Source organism: Callithrix jacchus, chromosome 13 (genome assembly GCF_049354715.1).
Source record: "Callithrix jacchus isolate 240 chromosome 13, calJac240_pri, whole genome shotgun sequence".
In the NCBI taxonomy this organism is placed as follows: Eukaryota; Metazoa; Chordata; class Mammalia; order Primates; family Cebidae; genus Callithrix; species Callithrix jacchus.
Window position 1 is genome coordinate 116,596,374 of NC_133514.1, and position 15,222 is coordinate 116,611,595.

A 15,222-nucleotide genomic window follows, 5' to 3' on the forward strand; every position below is an offset into this window, starting at 1 on the left:
TGTAAATGGGGAGTCGGGGGGATATAGTCAGTATGTAAATGGGGAGTCGGGGGGATACAGTCAGTATGTAAGCAGAGAGTCGGGGGGATACAGTCAGTATGTAAGTGGGGAGTCGGGGGGATGCAGTCAGTATGTAAACGGGGAGTCGGGGGGATACCGTCAGTATGTAAGTGGGGAGTCGGGGGGATACAGTCAGTATGTAAGCGGGGAGTCGGGGGGATGCAGTCAGTATGTAAGCGGGGAGTCGGGGGGGATACAGTCAGTATGTAAATGGGGAGTCGGGGGGATACAGTCAGTTTGTAAGCGGGGAGTCAGGAGGAGACGGTCTCAGAGTTATCTGAAGAGAGGACCTCCCACAGACACACACACACACACACACAGATACACACACAGAAACACAGACACACACAGATGCACACACAGATACACACACAGAGATACACATAGATACACACACACAGATATACACACAGAGATACACAGAGATAGACACACATACACACACAGATACACACACAGATACACTCACAGATACACACACACAGAGATACAGATACACACACACAGATACACACACAGAGAATATGTATGCACACACACACACAGTGATACACACACACAGATACACAGAGATACACACACAGATACACAGACACATACACAGAAACACAACAGATACACAGTTACAGATACACACACAGATACAGATACACAGATACACATACACAGAGATACAGATACACACACACAGATACACACAGAGAATATGTATGCATGCATACACATACAGAGATACACACACACACAGATACACAGACACACACAGATACACACACAGAAACACACACATACACAGATACAGATACACACACAGATACACAGAGATACACACACAGATACACAGAGATGCACACACAGATACACACAGATATACACACACAGATACACAGATATAGATACACACAGATACACAGAGATACACATACACACACAGATACACACACACAGATACACAGAGATACACACACACAGATATACACACACAGATACACACACACAGAGATACAGACACACACACAGATACGCAGAGAACATGTATGCGTGCACACACACACAGATACACACACACACAGATACACACACACACAGATACACACACAGAATATGTATGTGCACCTCAAGAAGCAATTTCACAAGAAACACCATTTGGAAAGCGCTGCCTTAATACATACAACTTTATATGTGAGGAGAACAATGGCATCTAAGTGGTGGCAGAAGCTGGTAACAGAAAGGGGAGTGGGTGTGGGGAGTAAAATTACAAGTTCAGCTCTGGAATTTGAAATGTCTCTAACACAGAGACCACGGGCACTCAGCAACAAGCTTAGAACTCAGAAGAAAGAACAGGAATGGAGACATCAGATTCAGAGCTCTTTGGCATAGAATTGATGCTTTATTTATTTACTTACTGTCTTTCTTTCTTTTTTTCTTTCTTTTTTTTTTTTGAGACAGAGTCTCACTCTGTTGCCCAGGCTAGAGTGCAGAGCCACGGTCTGGGCTCACTGCAACCTCTGCCTCCCGGGTTCAAGCAATTCTCCCACCTCAGCATCCCAAGTAGCTGGGGCTACAGGCATGCATCACCATGCCTGGCTAATTTCTGTACTTTTAATAGAGATGTAGTTTCATCACGTTGGCCAGGCTGGTCTTGAACTCCTGGCCTCAAGTGATCCACCCACCTTGGCCTCCCAATGTGCTGGGATTACAAGTGTAATCCACCGTGCCAAGCCAGAATTGATATTTAAAGACAAAAAGTTAGAGACCCAGAAGGAGAAAGTCACCAAAAGTGGGAAGAAAAAAGAATTCTTGAAGACATTGTAGCCAAAGTTAATTCCACATTTGATGAAAAGCAACAAGCCACGAATCCAAGCAGCTCAGTGAGATACACAAATGAAGAAAACAACACCTAGGCGAGTCAGCGGCAAATTGATGAAAGCCAAAATAAAGAAGTCATAAAACAGAAAAACACTGTCACGTTAAGGGAACAAACAGAACTAATGTGCAGTGACAGAGTCGTGACATCGTTTGCTCCTGTGGGCTGAGAGAACTAAATGGAAGAGGGCGTTCCAGGGTGGGGACATCACGTGGGGTTGTACAGATACGCACGGCTGTCACAACTCAAGGTCGTATATCTAAGATCTGGGCGTTCTGGAATAATGCCTCAATTTAAACAAAAAGGTAGAAGCAGGTGGAGAAAGGGCAGGAAAACAGGGTGTGCAATTCAGGCAGAGCCCTGGAGACAGGACAGTGGCCACCTCCAGCGTCAGCAGCCGTGGAGTCAGCAGGAACCAACCCCTCCACTCGAGGGACAAGCGGATCCACATATTAGCTTGTTAACATTTTAGATGGGTCTCAAACGTCCTGCGATTAGAATCATCTGTCCCAGGTCACCTGAGTCAGGACTTCCGCAGGTGCAGCCTGGACATCCAAATGTTTAAAGCTTCCCAGGTAACTTGATGTGCAGTAGGTATCGAAACCCTCTAATCCTGGTCAGTGACACCGAGGATACATCCTGGCCTATCTGATCCTCAGAAGCACTTTGGAGCTTCCTAAGACTGCATTTCAAGAGGCCTAGGGCAGGGGCTGTGTTCGTCTCCTGCAGCTACAAAAACAGCCAACCAGGCCCTGGCTTACAAGAGGTGTATTGCTGGGGGCTCTGAAGCACAGAAGTCTGACAGCAAGGTGCCCCGGGCTGAGCCGGCTCTGCAGGTTCTAGGGAAGAGCACTTCCTTCCTCTCCCGGCTTCAGGCGCCTCCCTGCAATCTCTGCCTCCCTCATCTCAGAGCCTTCTCTCTGGGTGTCTCCCCATCGCCCCTCTTCTAAGGACACCTGCCATTGGATTTAGAGCCCACCCAGATAGTCAGGGATGGCCCATCTCAAGATCATCCATTTAATTCCATCTCAAAAGACCATTTCCAAATAAGGTCACATTCACAGGGTCTAGATATTAGGACATGGACATATGGGGAGAGGGCACCCTTTAACCCACGACCGGGCCCAAGACTTGATGATTTTTAGTGAATTCCTCAGGTCACACAGTGATTCAGAACACCTGGCTAGGAGAACACCTCCACGTTGAGATCTTACAACTTCAGCCCCCACTTTGTTCTCAGGGGGTTTCCTGCTGCCGGTCCCAGCTCTCTGATTCTGCTGTCCTTTTTCTGGGGACAAAAGTCTTCAAAGGGATTCAGTAAGCATGCAGCAGTGAGGATGGGAAAGACGCTGCACAGGGCTGTGAGCAGCTCCTTCTCCAGAGCTCTGCTGCACGCCCTCCCTTGCAGTCCCGCTTCTCAGGGGGCACGCCCATCTGTTCACACGACATCTGCAGTAATTTAATAAACACGGGCACACAGAAGGCAGCTTCGCTTAGGGAAGACATTTAACCTGCTGCAGAGGTAAATTATTTGACTCTACCCGGTGAGAGCAAAGAAAGATGTCCTTAACGCAGCTTCTGCTGGGCTCCCTGTGTGCCAGAGTAAAGGGGCTAGTGAAGGTGACAGCAAGGTTTCCAGGCTCACCCCCTCCAGTTCAGCCTCTGCTGCATTCTGGGGGTGGAAAAGCCATTTCCAGCTAAGTGCTGAGATGTAAAATAGAGTGGGCTGTAACTACCAAAGTACTACCAATAACCTTGCCATTCCAGAGCCATTTCTTCTTTTCCTCCTGAAACCCATAAAGCCAGAGATGACGATATTCATGAGCATGGTGCTCTGTGATGTGTGCTGAGACATCAGGAGCCTCAGCTTGGAGGAACCGAAGGGGTTCGTCCATCTGTTACAGCTACAGTCCCCGCCTGCTCAAGGTTGAAAGTGCAGCGAATTTCCTATTCGAAATATAAATCGGGTCTCTGTTTACCTTAATGCCCCTTACAGAGGCTGCTATGAAATCCTTTTGACATCATTGCCAAAGATGTGATTTTTCCACTTGCCTGAAATGGACTTTGGAACGCACTTTGGTTCTTTACAGAAATTGTAACACGAGGAAGTATTCGCAGGAAGTTAGAGTTCGTTGCAATTGACAGGAGACCAACCTTCAAGTTTGAACCTATTTTCAGAATGAAAAGGCAGACTGAATTATTTAGTGTACTTAAAGGGTGCAGCTTAATTAGATTCTATCTTTTAGTCAAAATAATTTGCATGGCCAACAGGAATCTCTAGCTCTGAAGCATTTCTTCATATCTCATTCAAATACCTTGTTCAAAATTATATTGAGCAGAACTATTTGGAGAAGCAGTAAAGCTACTCTGTAGGTCTGCTTTAAACCCTTGTCATAGAGTTTCACTGTGTTTTAAAAGTTATGGTCTGGATTTATGACTGAAAGGAGAAATGGTTTCTTGATGCTATGAAATCTCTTCTCATATAGTGTACTCTGCATGTAACGTTTATGATCATTATTTTATGGCCTTTATTCATTATCATGATTTTTCTCATCAGAGTCCTTTCCCGTCTTTCCTCTGACTGCTCCCCGTGTTAGAGAACATCAGCCACCCAGTCTCCGAAGCACAGCAGAGCCAGAGGTTAGGCAGCTCCAACTTCACTTCATTGCCCAGGGTGCTGGACATGAGACCATGAGGGCTAAGGTGACCAGGAGGCAGAGAGAGGAAGTCATCATCTCCATGTAGCTTTTCTTCTAGGCATGGTTGCAGGAATGCTGTAGAATTTATTAAGTAGGCTGGGCACTTTGGGAGGCTGAGGTGGGTGGATCACAAGGTCAGGAGTTCGAGACCAGCCTGACCCACATGGTGAAACCCCGTCTCTAGTAAAAATACAAAAATTAGCCAGGCGTAATGGCATGCACCTTTAATCTCAGCTATTCAGGAGGCTGAGGCAGGAGAATTGCTCGAACCTGGGAGGCGGGGGTTGCTGTGAGCCGAGATCATGCCACTGCACTCCAGCCTGGCAACAGAGCAAGACTCCATCTCAAAAAAAAAAAAGTATTAGGTAACCTATATTTCCACTCTTTAGGGAAGTAAGTTTCCTGAGAAATCTTAATAGGACTTTGAAAGTCACAATAGTGTTACACGATTTGAAAATGTTTTCAGTTGTTAGAGTTGAGTAGTTGGAGGCATCGCTATAGAGGTAGATGAATCCAGGGATGAAATCCTTGTTCTGCCACTGATTTTGTTAAGTGACGTAGATAACGTTGCTCAGCCTCTCTGAGGATCAGTTTATCTCTCAGTGACACAGAGACAGAGTTGGAGGCTAACACTCATCCCCAGCCGAGCACGAGCTCTGGAATATTCAAGGCCCAATAAACACGAGCTGTGGTGCTATCGCCCAGCCCTTTGCGCTGAAGTAACCATTCACATTCAGTAAGACTGGACTTTTAGAATTAAATGCCACACTTTTCTACACAGGGGAAATGTGTGACCACAAGAATTCAATGTTATTTTTCAGGGAGAGCCTATGTGTAACCCACGCCATGTCAAAATGCAAAAGAGTAATGCAAAACTGAGAAATTGGGGGAACCTCAGCATCACCAAAACAGCATTTAACTACCTTTTAAAGACAAGCAGGCCCTTCATTCCCCTTCTATTTTATTAAATACCACTAAAAAAACCTATCTTTCTTCCTTATTTACCCTCTATATGACCTTCCCACTAGTGATAGACATCTGTCTTTGTTTTTAAATACTTGAAGAGTAGCAAAAAATTTATTTTTAACTGAAGCTACAAACAATATAATCATTTAGAAGCACACATTCTTTAGGAACTCTGAGCTATCTTCATAATTTACCCAAAAGGAATCTACCTTAAGAAGGAAGTTGCCTCACAATTTCCTTTCTCAATCAGCCCATTATAGGGCCTGCTGTGTCTCTCTCATTGCCATAAATTCTCAAGTGGCCACATCACAAAGGACACTAAGAAGCTTAGCTGGGACAATCGCAAGGGTTAAGACGTTTCTGACACAGTTGAGGAGCTGGGACATGAGGCTGGAGGGACAGAGTGAACATGCGTTTGCATTAGACATGCCAGATTCCAGGGTCACGCGTGCCGGCATGTGGGTCCAGAGTCGACTGTCCTGGGTTCTGCGTGGTTCAGGACTGGAGACTGAACCGTGTCCTTCAGACGTGTACTTGAAACTTCCAGTGCTGGAAGCCAGGAGAAAGGGCATGACTCAAGGCTGACAGTGGGTTGAGAGCAACAGTCTGACAGACACCCTAATCCAGCACTGGCCATGGACGTTGGGCATGAGAGACAAGCCTCCACATAGACACTGCCGTGAGTCAAATCATGTCCCCCCACAAATTCACCTTCTCCTGGAACCTCAGAATGTGACCTTAATTGGAAATAGGGTCTTTGCAGATGTAACCAGGTGAGGCTAGAGAGGAGATCATACTGCATCGGGGGGCCTGAAATCCAATGGGAGTGTCCTAGGAGGAGCAGGAAAAGGACACACGGATGAAAGAAGCCATGTGAAGGTGAAGGCAGAGACTGGATGATGCCGTCACAAGCCAGGACACCAAGTGCGCCTGGAGCCACAGAAGCCAGAGAGAGCCAAGGAAGGACCCCCAGCCTGCAGCCTGAAGAAGGAAGCGGCACCACCAATCCCTTGACTTTGCACGTCTGGCCTCCAGAACTGTGGGAGAATAAATGTCTGCTGTGCTAAGCCACCCAGCTCCTGATCAAGTGTTACAGCCACCACAGTCAGCTAACACAGAAGCCAAAACACGGGTGGTATCGGGCAGCCACCAGGGAGCAGAGGCTTCTGCTTCAGGGGCATCCAGAAGAGGAGAACGAAGGGGGCGTTCCTGGAGACCACCAGGGGCACATTCATGGAGCAGGGAGAGCAAAGGCATGAGGGATGGTGCGTGGAAGTCCACATCAGCAGAAGACCGCCTTCCAGCAAGTCAGGCAACCAACAGGAGAAACCAAAGGACAGACCCAGGAGTGGTTGGGGGAGGCAAGAAAAGGGCTTGAAGATAACAAGACCTTGTTGTACTTGAAGGCAGCAAAAAAGTCACCCGTACTTGCTCTAAGAATCGTAACTCAGAATGGTCAGTTAAGATGGCGTATCTGTGCAGCAAAATCAATGTACACTTTTCTACTGCACATAAATTTGGTTATGTTAGAAAACCAAAGCCGTCTTCTTTTTCTTTTTCTTTTTTTTTTTTTTTGAGAAGGAGTTTCGCTCTTGTTACCCAGGCTGGAGTGCAATGGCGCGATCTCGGCTCACCGCAACCTCCGCCTCCTGGGTTCAGGCAATTCTCCTGCCTCAGCCTCCTGAGTAGCTGGGATTACAGGCATGCGCCACCATGCCCAGCTCATTTTTTGTATATTTAGTAGAGACGGGGTTTCACCATGTTGACCAGGATGGTCTCGATCTCTTGACCTCGTGATCCACCCGCCTCGGCCTCCCAAAGTGCCGGGATTACAGGTGTGAGCCACCGCGCCCGGCCCGCCATCTTCTTACCGTGTCCTCACGTGGTCAGCCCTCTCCGCATGGCTGTTCTGATCTCCTCACTTTAAGGATACCCATCGGATTAGATTAAAGCGCTTCCTAATGATCTTATTTTTCCTTAATTTCTTCCTTACGGCACTGTCTATAAATACAGTCACATTCTGAGGTGCTAGAGAGGAGACTTCAGCATTCAACACATAAATTTCACAGAGGAGGCACAATTCAGCTCATAAAGCCGGAGAATGTCCTCATCTGTAGAAAGCACATGCTAGCGGACGTGGAAGTAACGTGGCATCATATCAGCAGTTTATTTCCAGGTGATATAGCAGAAAAGAATTTTTATACTGCACTTGCAATTTTCCTGTAAGTTGGAGATTGTTTTTAAAACATTGTTTCTTTTTTAAAAAAGCAAACAGTGTGGGGCATTTAAAATGTGTGTGACTGGGTAGGTGAGTCAACCACATTTAATGAAAGGCTGTGACAGCCCTGTGAAATCTCAGCTCTGAGTTTATTCGACCTCTTCCTCTCGATCTTAGTCCATGGCAAGCGTTCCACTCAGCACGGAATTCCTCCCGCGATCCATTATCAAATGTTGGCACGAATTCTTAATATTCGGAAAGAAAATGATCCTGGAAAGTATAAAATATTTACAGCCTGCTGTCTGTTCTCCTCGCTTGAGGAAAATTCTCATCTGTACACAAATGTTCTTCAGCTTTTGAGACCAGATGGCAGAAAGTCATAAAAGGACTGAAAAATTAGAAGGCAGGAAGTGGAGCAGGATGCCCATTGGAGAGCAGCGGTTCCCTGCGGGGCCAGTGTCTTCACACTCTTCAGATGAAGGGCTTGCAGGCCCCCTGCAGGAGGGCTGACCTCATGAGGAGCTTTGCAAGCGCCCCTCCATCGCTGTCTTCCTCACGGACTCTGGGCGAGGAGCTGCCCACTGCTTCATGTGAAGGCCTTCTGTCTTTCACTTTCTTCGGGTCCATCTGACCTAATCATGCCACCATGATCGTCACAGGCACAGGCGTCAGGAGACCCCGCCAGCACACGGCAGCTGTGCTTTGGGGCTCGTAGGTTCACCTCGGGCAGTGCTTCCAAGCACATGGGCCGGCCGATGCCGTTCAAGCCCCAGCCAGACATCCTCCTGCTCTTCAACATCACCTGTCAGTCACCACAGCCCTCCACGTGAGCTCCTCCAGAAGCGGACGCTTAGGTCACTGGGAAGGTGATCCCAGCAAACACCAGGAAGAGCTAAGAAGCGAGACAGGAAAGGAGAAGAAGGTGACCCAGGGTGGGAAAGCAGGGGCGGCCGCTGGGCTGCTGAGCCTCAGCTGGGGGCCACGGGAAGATGCCCTGGCACATGCTTCTGAGCTGTCCTCTCCAGGGGGCACCTTGCAGGGGTTCTGCAGGACCCTCCAGCCCCGGGGCTTGGGACAGCAGCTGCTGTATGTGAGGGTTAGTTTATGCATCTGGAGCTTTCTCCCAGAAAAGATTTGCTCCTGAGCTTGGTTCAGCTGCTCTCACACCTCAACCTGTGCCTGATTCACATCTCATTACAATTAATATGGTAATTTAGAAAGGTTTTATTCCAAGGAGATGGTCTGCATGGTGACTTTCTGCTTACAACAATCAGCTGGTCCATCAACCAGCTGGCTCAACTGGAGCCTCTTTGCTTCATCCTGAGTGCCCAGGCTCATGGGGGCCGCACCTCCCTCCTGCACCAGCTCCCTCTATCTCACCCCTCCTCCCCTGCATCTTCCCCACATGTCCTCCACCACTCCTCACCCCCTCTCCATCCTCTCCCCTCCTCTCCGCTACCTCTCCCTTCCTCTCCTCGATCTGCCCCTGACCTCTTCCCTTCTCTCCCCTTCTCTTCCCCACCTCTCCCCTCCATGTGCCCAGCAGCCCTTCCTGTTCTACACACGGATTCTCCTCTCACTTGGCAATTCAATCCCTTCTACTCCCTGCCCTCATCTTACACAGAGGAAACAAGAGCACATCTGTGCTTCATAATAGACATGAACTTAAAAGAATGAACACATGCTTACACTAACGTTCCTCTACTTTTTAACACCAATAAAAATGGGCACGCCCTAATACAGTCACACTGCTTTCCAGTACATCTGAGATTACCTTTTCTTTCCCAAGCATCCTTTCAAATTCACAGGCCTGCAAAAACTGACCTTACCTAAACTAAGGTTGTCATTTTCTTTTTAAGCTCAAGTTACTGCAATAAGACCATCAGAAATTTATTTGCCATTTCCTTGGTTATGATACCATCGAGAGGCCCAATATATGGGATGCATTCCCTCTGAGAGCACTGTCTGGAGGGGTGGAGAATGATGCTGGAGGGAACTGTGACCCAGGCAGTGGGTGCGCAGGACCCAGGGAGGCAGGGCCACCGTTCTCCTTAGGCCACATTTCCCGAGGAAATCAGGGGAAAACATTGCTTTTAAAGCATAAAACATAATGTCACATTAAGTTAATTAGTTAATTAAAATGGAAATTAAGTAATTTAATTTAAACAATGTAATTAAAATGTTTAAAATTTCTATTTTATTTCCACTACGACTTATCCGCTTTAATTTCGAAACCTGTCTCCAAACTGTAATTAGGGCTCTTTCTCTTTAGGAAGTTCCACCTTACTCATTACCCATATTTCTGCTGCAGTTGATTGAGAGTTCCGTTTAAGAAGCCCACGGTGTGTGCGTTTGGGAAGCTCAGATCTTCAACCAAAGTACGGGAGCTTAGAATGTGATCTACAAGGCAAAAGGCGGCGGGGAGGGAGGTTTTGGGAGCTAGTACCTTTCCGTTTCCCTATATCACTTTGCCCACCACCACCACTTCAGAGGAAGGTTCCAGGTTCACCCCCTAAGCTGCCATCTGACTTAATAAGGTCAACCCACAAGGTCTTGCTTGTCTTACCGAAATCTAGCAACGTCCTTTCCTTTGGTTTCCAGAAAGCCAATGTAGGAGGTTTCACTGCTCATGCTTTTTAATGAGGGGAAATGGCTCTAAGTTTTTGTAAGTCTTCAGTAACCATGATAGGCTACATTTCACCAGCTGTATTACGGAAGACCTTAATTTGCCTCATTACTCTTTAGCACATACCTATGAGCCTGGATTCTTAGAACAAGAGGAGAATGCTCTTCTGGGGTGTTGACAGCTGGCAGACTTGAAAAGGGCAATTTACTTTCCTTTATTTACCTCTTTTATTCACTGTTCTTCTCTGAAGAAATACAAATGTGCCAATTAGGGAGAAAAGATTTGCAACACAGGAGGATTCCTCTATTCACAAAGATTCATCTCCGTTTCCTTGAAGAAGCAAGAACCTTCAGTACATTTAGTTATGATTTATAAATTCTAGAACAGTATTAATAATCATACAGAGGCATGGTATTAATTTTAAAAGTTCCGGTAACACCAATGGTGGGAAACGCAGGTTTGACTGGTATCCCAGGTGGCACAACAGCAGCTGCTCTCCCACCTTTGCCAAATGCGTTGGAAAGCTCTAAGGGTCTCGAAGGGGGCTGTAGCTTAGGGTCCCTTTCAGGCCCATGAGAACCAGGATGGGGTGGGAAAGGTGAAAAATGTGTGCCTTCCTGTGTGGGACAGTAAATGTAGGTAATCTGGAATGTTTTAGGTCTGGCCTCAGGCACCAAGTGAAGCAGCGTCATTGTCTGCGGTTAATACCAGAAGTTCATTGTCTCACACCAAGGGAATTGAGGACATGGACACACAAGAACTGAGTTTAACAGCAGACATTTAATAGGTGAAAGAAAGAGAAAGAGAAATAGCTCTCTCTTGAAGAGAGAGAGGCTCCCAAGTGGGACTTCTGATCCCCTCAAAATGCAGCAGGGGTGGGGGTTTATAGACTGGCTTGAAGAGGTGGCGTCTGATTTAGATAGGGCCCAAAGATTGGTTGGACCCAGTGTGCTATTTACATAATATGCAAAGAAGCTGGCCAGCCCACCTTAATCTTCTATTATGCAGGTGAGTGCTCTACCTGGCCAGCACCATGTTGTCTGTTCCTTACTGTACACATGGTTGACAAAGAAAAGGGAAGATGGAGCTTCCTTGTTGAACACACCTGGCTCCCAGGTAGCCTTTTCCTATTGGCACAGCTGCCGGCATTCACCTGTGCAAGCTTTCAGCATCCCCTCCGGCTTTCCCACCTTGATAAGTGGTACCACCAACCTCCCTGTTCCTACTTCAGATCTAACATTTCAATAAGCTTACCAGCTGTACCTTCCAAATCTCTTCCTCTCTCATTAGCTCTGTGACAGGAAAATGGTCCCAATCCAGACCCCAGGAGAGGGTTCTTGGATCTCACGCAAGAAAGAACTCAGGGCGAGTCCACAGTGCAAAGTGAAAGCAAGATTATTAGGAATGAAAGGATGGCTACTCCATAGACAGGGCAGCCCCAGGGGCTGCTGGGCGCTCATTTTTATGGTTGTTTCTTAATGACATGCTAAACAAGGGGTGGGTTATCCACCCCCTTTACAGACCATATTGGGTAACTTCCTGACATTGCCATGGCATTTGTAAACGGTCGTGGCGCTGGCAGGAGCGTAGCAGTGAGGACGACCAGAGGTCACTCTTGTGGCCATCTTGGTTTCAGTGGGTTTTGGCTGCTCCTTTACTGCAACCTGTTTTATCAGCAAGGTCTTTATGATCCGCATTTTGTGCTGCCCTCCTATCTCATCCTGTGACTTAGAATGTCTTAACTGTCTGGCAACGCAGCCCAGTAGGTTTCAGCCTCATTTTACCAAGCTCCAAGATGGCATTGCTCTGGTTCACATGCCTCTGACATGTCCACTGTGACCCCACTGGGCCAAAGCACCAACACCCTTTGCCTGCAGCGAGGGAGCACCTCTGGTCCTGCCTCCTCTCTTTCCCCTCTCTCTCTGTTCTCCAAACAGCGTTGGATGGGATGCTTTTAAAGTGTAAATTAGACCATCATTCCCTACTTTAAACCATGAAGTTAGACAGAAGCTACTAAAGAAATCGCAGTCTGCCTGCCCCTCTGCTGCACTTCTGGGAAAGATATCCCTAGACAGACTCCCCTGGGTAGTGACTCAGAGGAACGGCGAAGCATCCTAATTACCAGCCCAGCTACTTGTCCAAGGGCCTCCTTTGCAAATTCACAGTTTGCCTCCTTACTGTCTGTGAGGAGTCCCTAATTGGTTCTTGTTAGGTAAAAATTAAGTTGCAGTTCTGATTTTGATGCAGCCTCTGGCAAGTCAAGCGTTTTGCTTCCTGTTCCACTGAATTCTCTGCAGTATGTTATTTTCCACCATTCAACCTACTTCTGAGTATGCAACAAAACCAAGTATTTCCCACAAGAGGAGTTACCTTTGAGGATTACTCTGAGGTTCACAGCCGTTATTTGTTGAGCCTAAGGCGTTGAATGTGTTTAGTGTGGTTAGAACTGAATCTATAAACTTCATGTAAGCGTTTTCCAGTGGCTCCCACAATACAAACAACTTGCTTCTTTTCCTTTTGAGTATGTTATTACCCTGCTCAGAAATACGCTGTGGTGCCAAATTGCCTCTCAAAGTCGAATTGCACCCTTTATCTCAAACTTCTAACATTCTCTAACTCCTTCTCCCCCACATACTTGTCTATTTCCCACAAACTCTGTCTCAGAGCCAGCTATGATCCAGCCAGCACATTCAGGTGCCGTCTCTCACCCTGCAGGAGGGTGCTGTCTCTACCCCAGAATACCAGACCTCCAGCCAGACTGATCACCCCCTTTGCATTTTAAACATAAAAATCATTCCAACTTTCAAATCTGTTTCAAAAGTGCCTTCCCTGGATGACCTCTCCCGTCAGGACTCTTCTGAGTGCTCAGAAGAGCATTTTACCATGCATACCTGCAAAAATGCTCTGTCTCTGTGTCTCTGTTTGTCATGCGCACACACATGCACGCACACACATCTCTAATAATATCTAAGACAAACACATGCTCTACCCCAAAGAGTGAATTGAAAATCATCCAAAATTGGGGTCATGGGAGGGAAACATAAGGCTTCTATTTCCAAGATTACAGAATTCTCGATGTGGAAATAATTACAAAGTCATCATCCTATGCTAGTTAACTCATCATCATAATAGAGAAGGAGCAACAGAAATACCAACCAGAGCTTTTCCACTAATTTAGACTCTCGCTACCAGCCCAGGTCTGCTGATCCCCCCAGTCCAGGCTTTTCCTCACACTCGATGGATGGCTCAAGTTTTTAAGAGAGTACATGCACATGACACAGAGCAAAAATATCTTCCTTCAGTGACTTTTAAAAACATGTAGTTGCAATTCTAACAATCAAAATGAAAAACACTTCACAACTGGAGAAGACTAGGAGGCTGAACACCAACGTCCTCAATAAATGGTGAACATCATAATAAAAGCCATTCATCAATAAGAAGCAAAGCTCTTTCTAGTGATGCCGCCGACTAGAATTTCCTTCCTTCGTTCCACAAACTTAGAGTTTCTACTTCACACCAGGCTTCGAGTTAAGGCCCGGGGATAGACAGAGCCAGTGTCTGTCATGGAGGAAACTGCGAATTACAACGGAGGCAACACTGGAGCACATGGCAGTTACCGCTGAGTGTGGAACATTCCCGGGGCGAAGAAACACAGAGAGGGTGCCGGTAGCCAAGCTGCGCCTGAAAGAACAAGCCCGGGCAACGTGCGTGGGCAGGAAGAGGACTTTTCAGGTGGGAGGTGCAGCCTGTTCAAGGCTGGAGGAGGGGAGCTGGAGCCAGGCACACAGTGCGGGGGCACAGGCTGCGGGGCGTGTGACCTCCCTGTGTACGCTCAGGCGCCACACCTGGAGGCACCATGCCCCTTACATGCCACTTTGTCATTATGATGATTTTTAATATTTTTATTATAATTTTCTTAACCCCAAAGATGGACATTTAAAAATATTTATAACAGTTGTCCGGCAGATGGCAGTAAAATGTGTTGTTCTAACAAAAATTAATGTATTCTGACAACTTTCTGATGATGGCAACAAAGTATATTATTCTAAAAGGGTTGGTATACAATAGATATGTATGTAAAAAAGAGAAATTCTATTTCAAGTCACAAAAGAGAACTTTTGCAAATCAAAAGATTTGATGAGCAAAATAATGATCATCAAAATGTTTTATTGATATTATGAGATCTAAAATAGCCTGTGTTTCTAAACAAGAGCTGCTCTTCTAGCTGATGTAGTGATCTGCAAACATTTTAAAATTTAAAAAGGAACCCCCGGCTGGGCACAGTGGCTCTTGCCTGTAATCCCAACACTTTGGGAGGCTGAGGTGGGCGCATCACCTAAGGTCAGGAGTTCCAGACCGGCCCGGCCAACACATAATGAAACTCCCATCTCTACTAAAAATACAAAAATTAGCTGGATGTGGTGGCACATGCCTGTAATCCCAGCTACTTCAGAAGCTGAGACAGGAGAATCACTTGAACCTGGGAGGCACAGGTTGCAGAGAGCTGAGATCATGCCACTGCACTCCAGCCTGAGCAACAGAGCAAGACTCCATCTCTCAAAAACAAAAATAAAAAATAAAAAGGAACTCCTATTGCTACTAGATCACTGGATGAAGTTAATGTTTGCCATTGAATCCTCATGGGTATGTACCAGAATGGTATTGCTGAGATGACAATTTAAGCCTTCTATTTCTTCCACTGTGATGTTTATTATTACTGTGCAATAATGTATTTGTTTGCCATGACAACCCACAATGTAAGAATTGCATATAAATAAGTTTGATG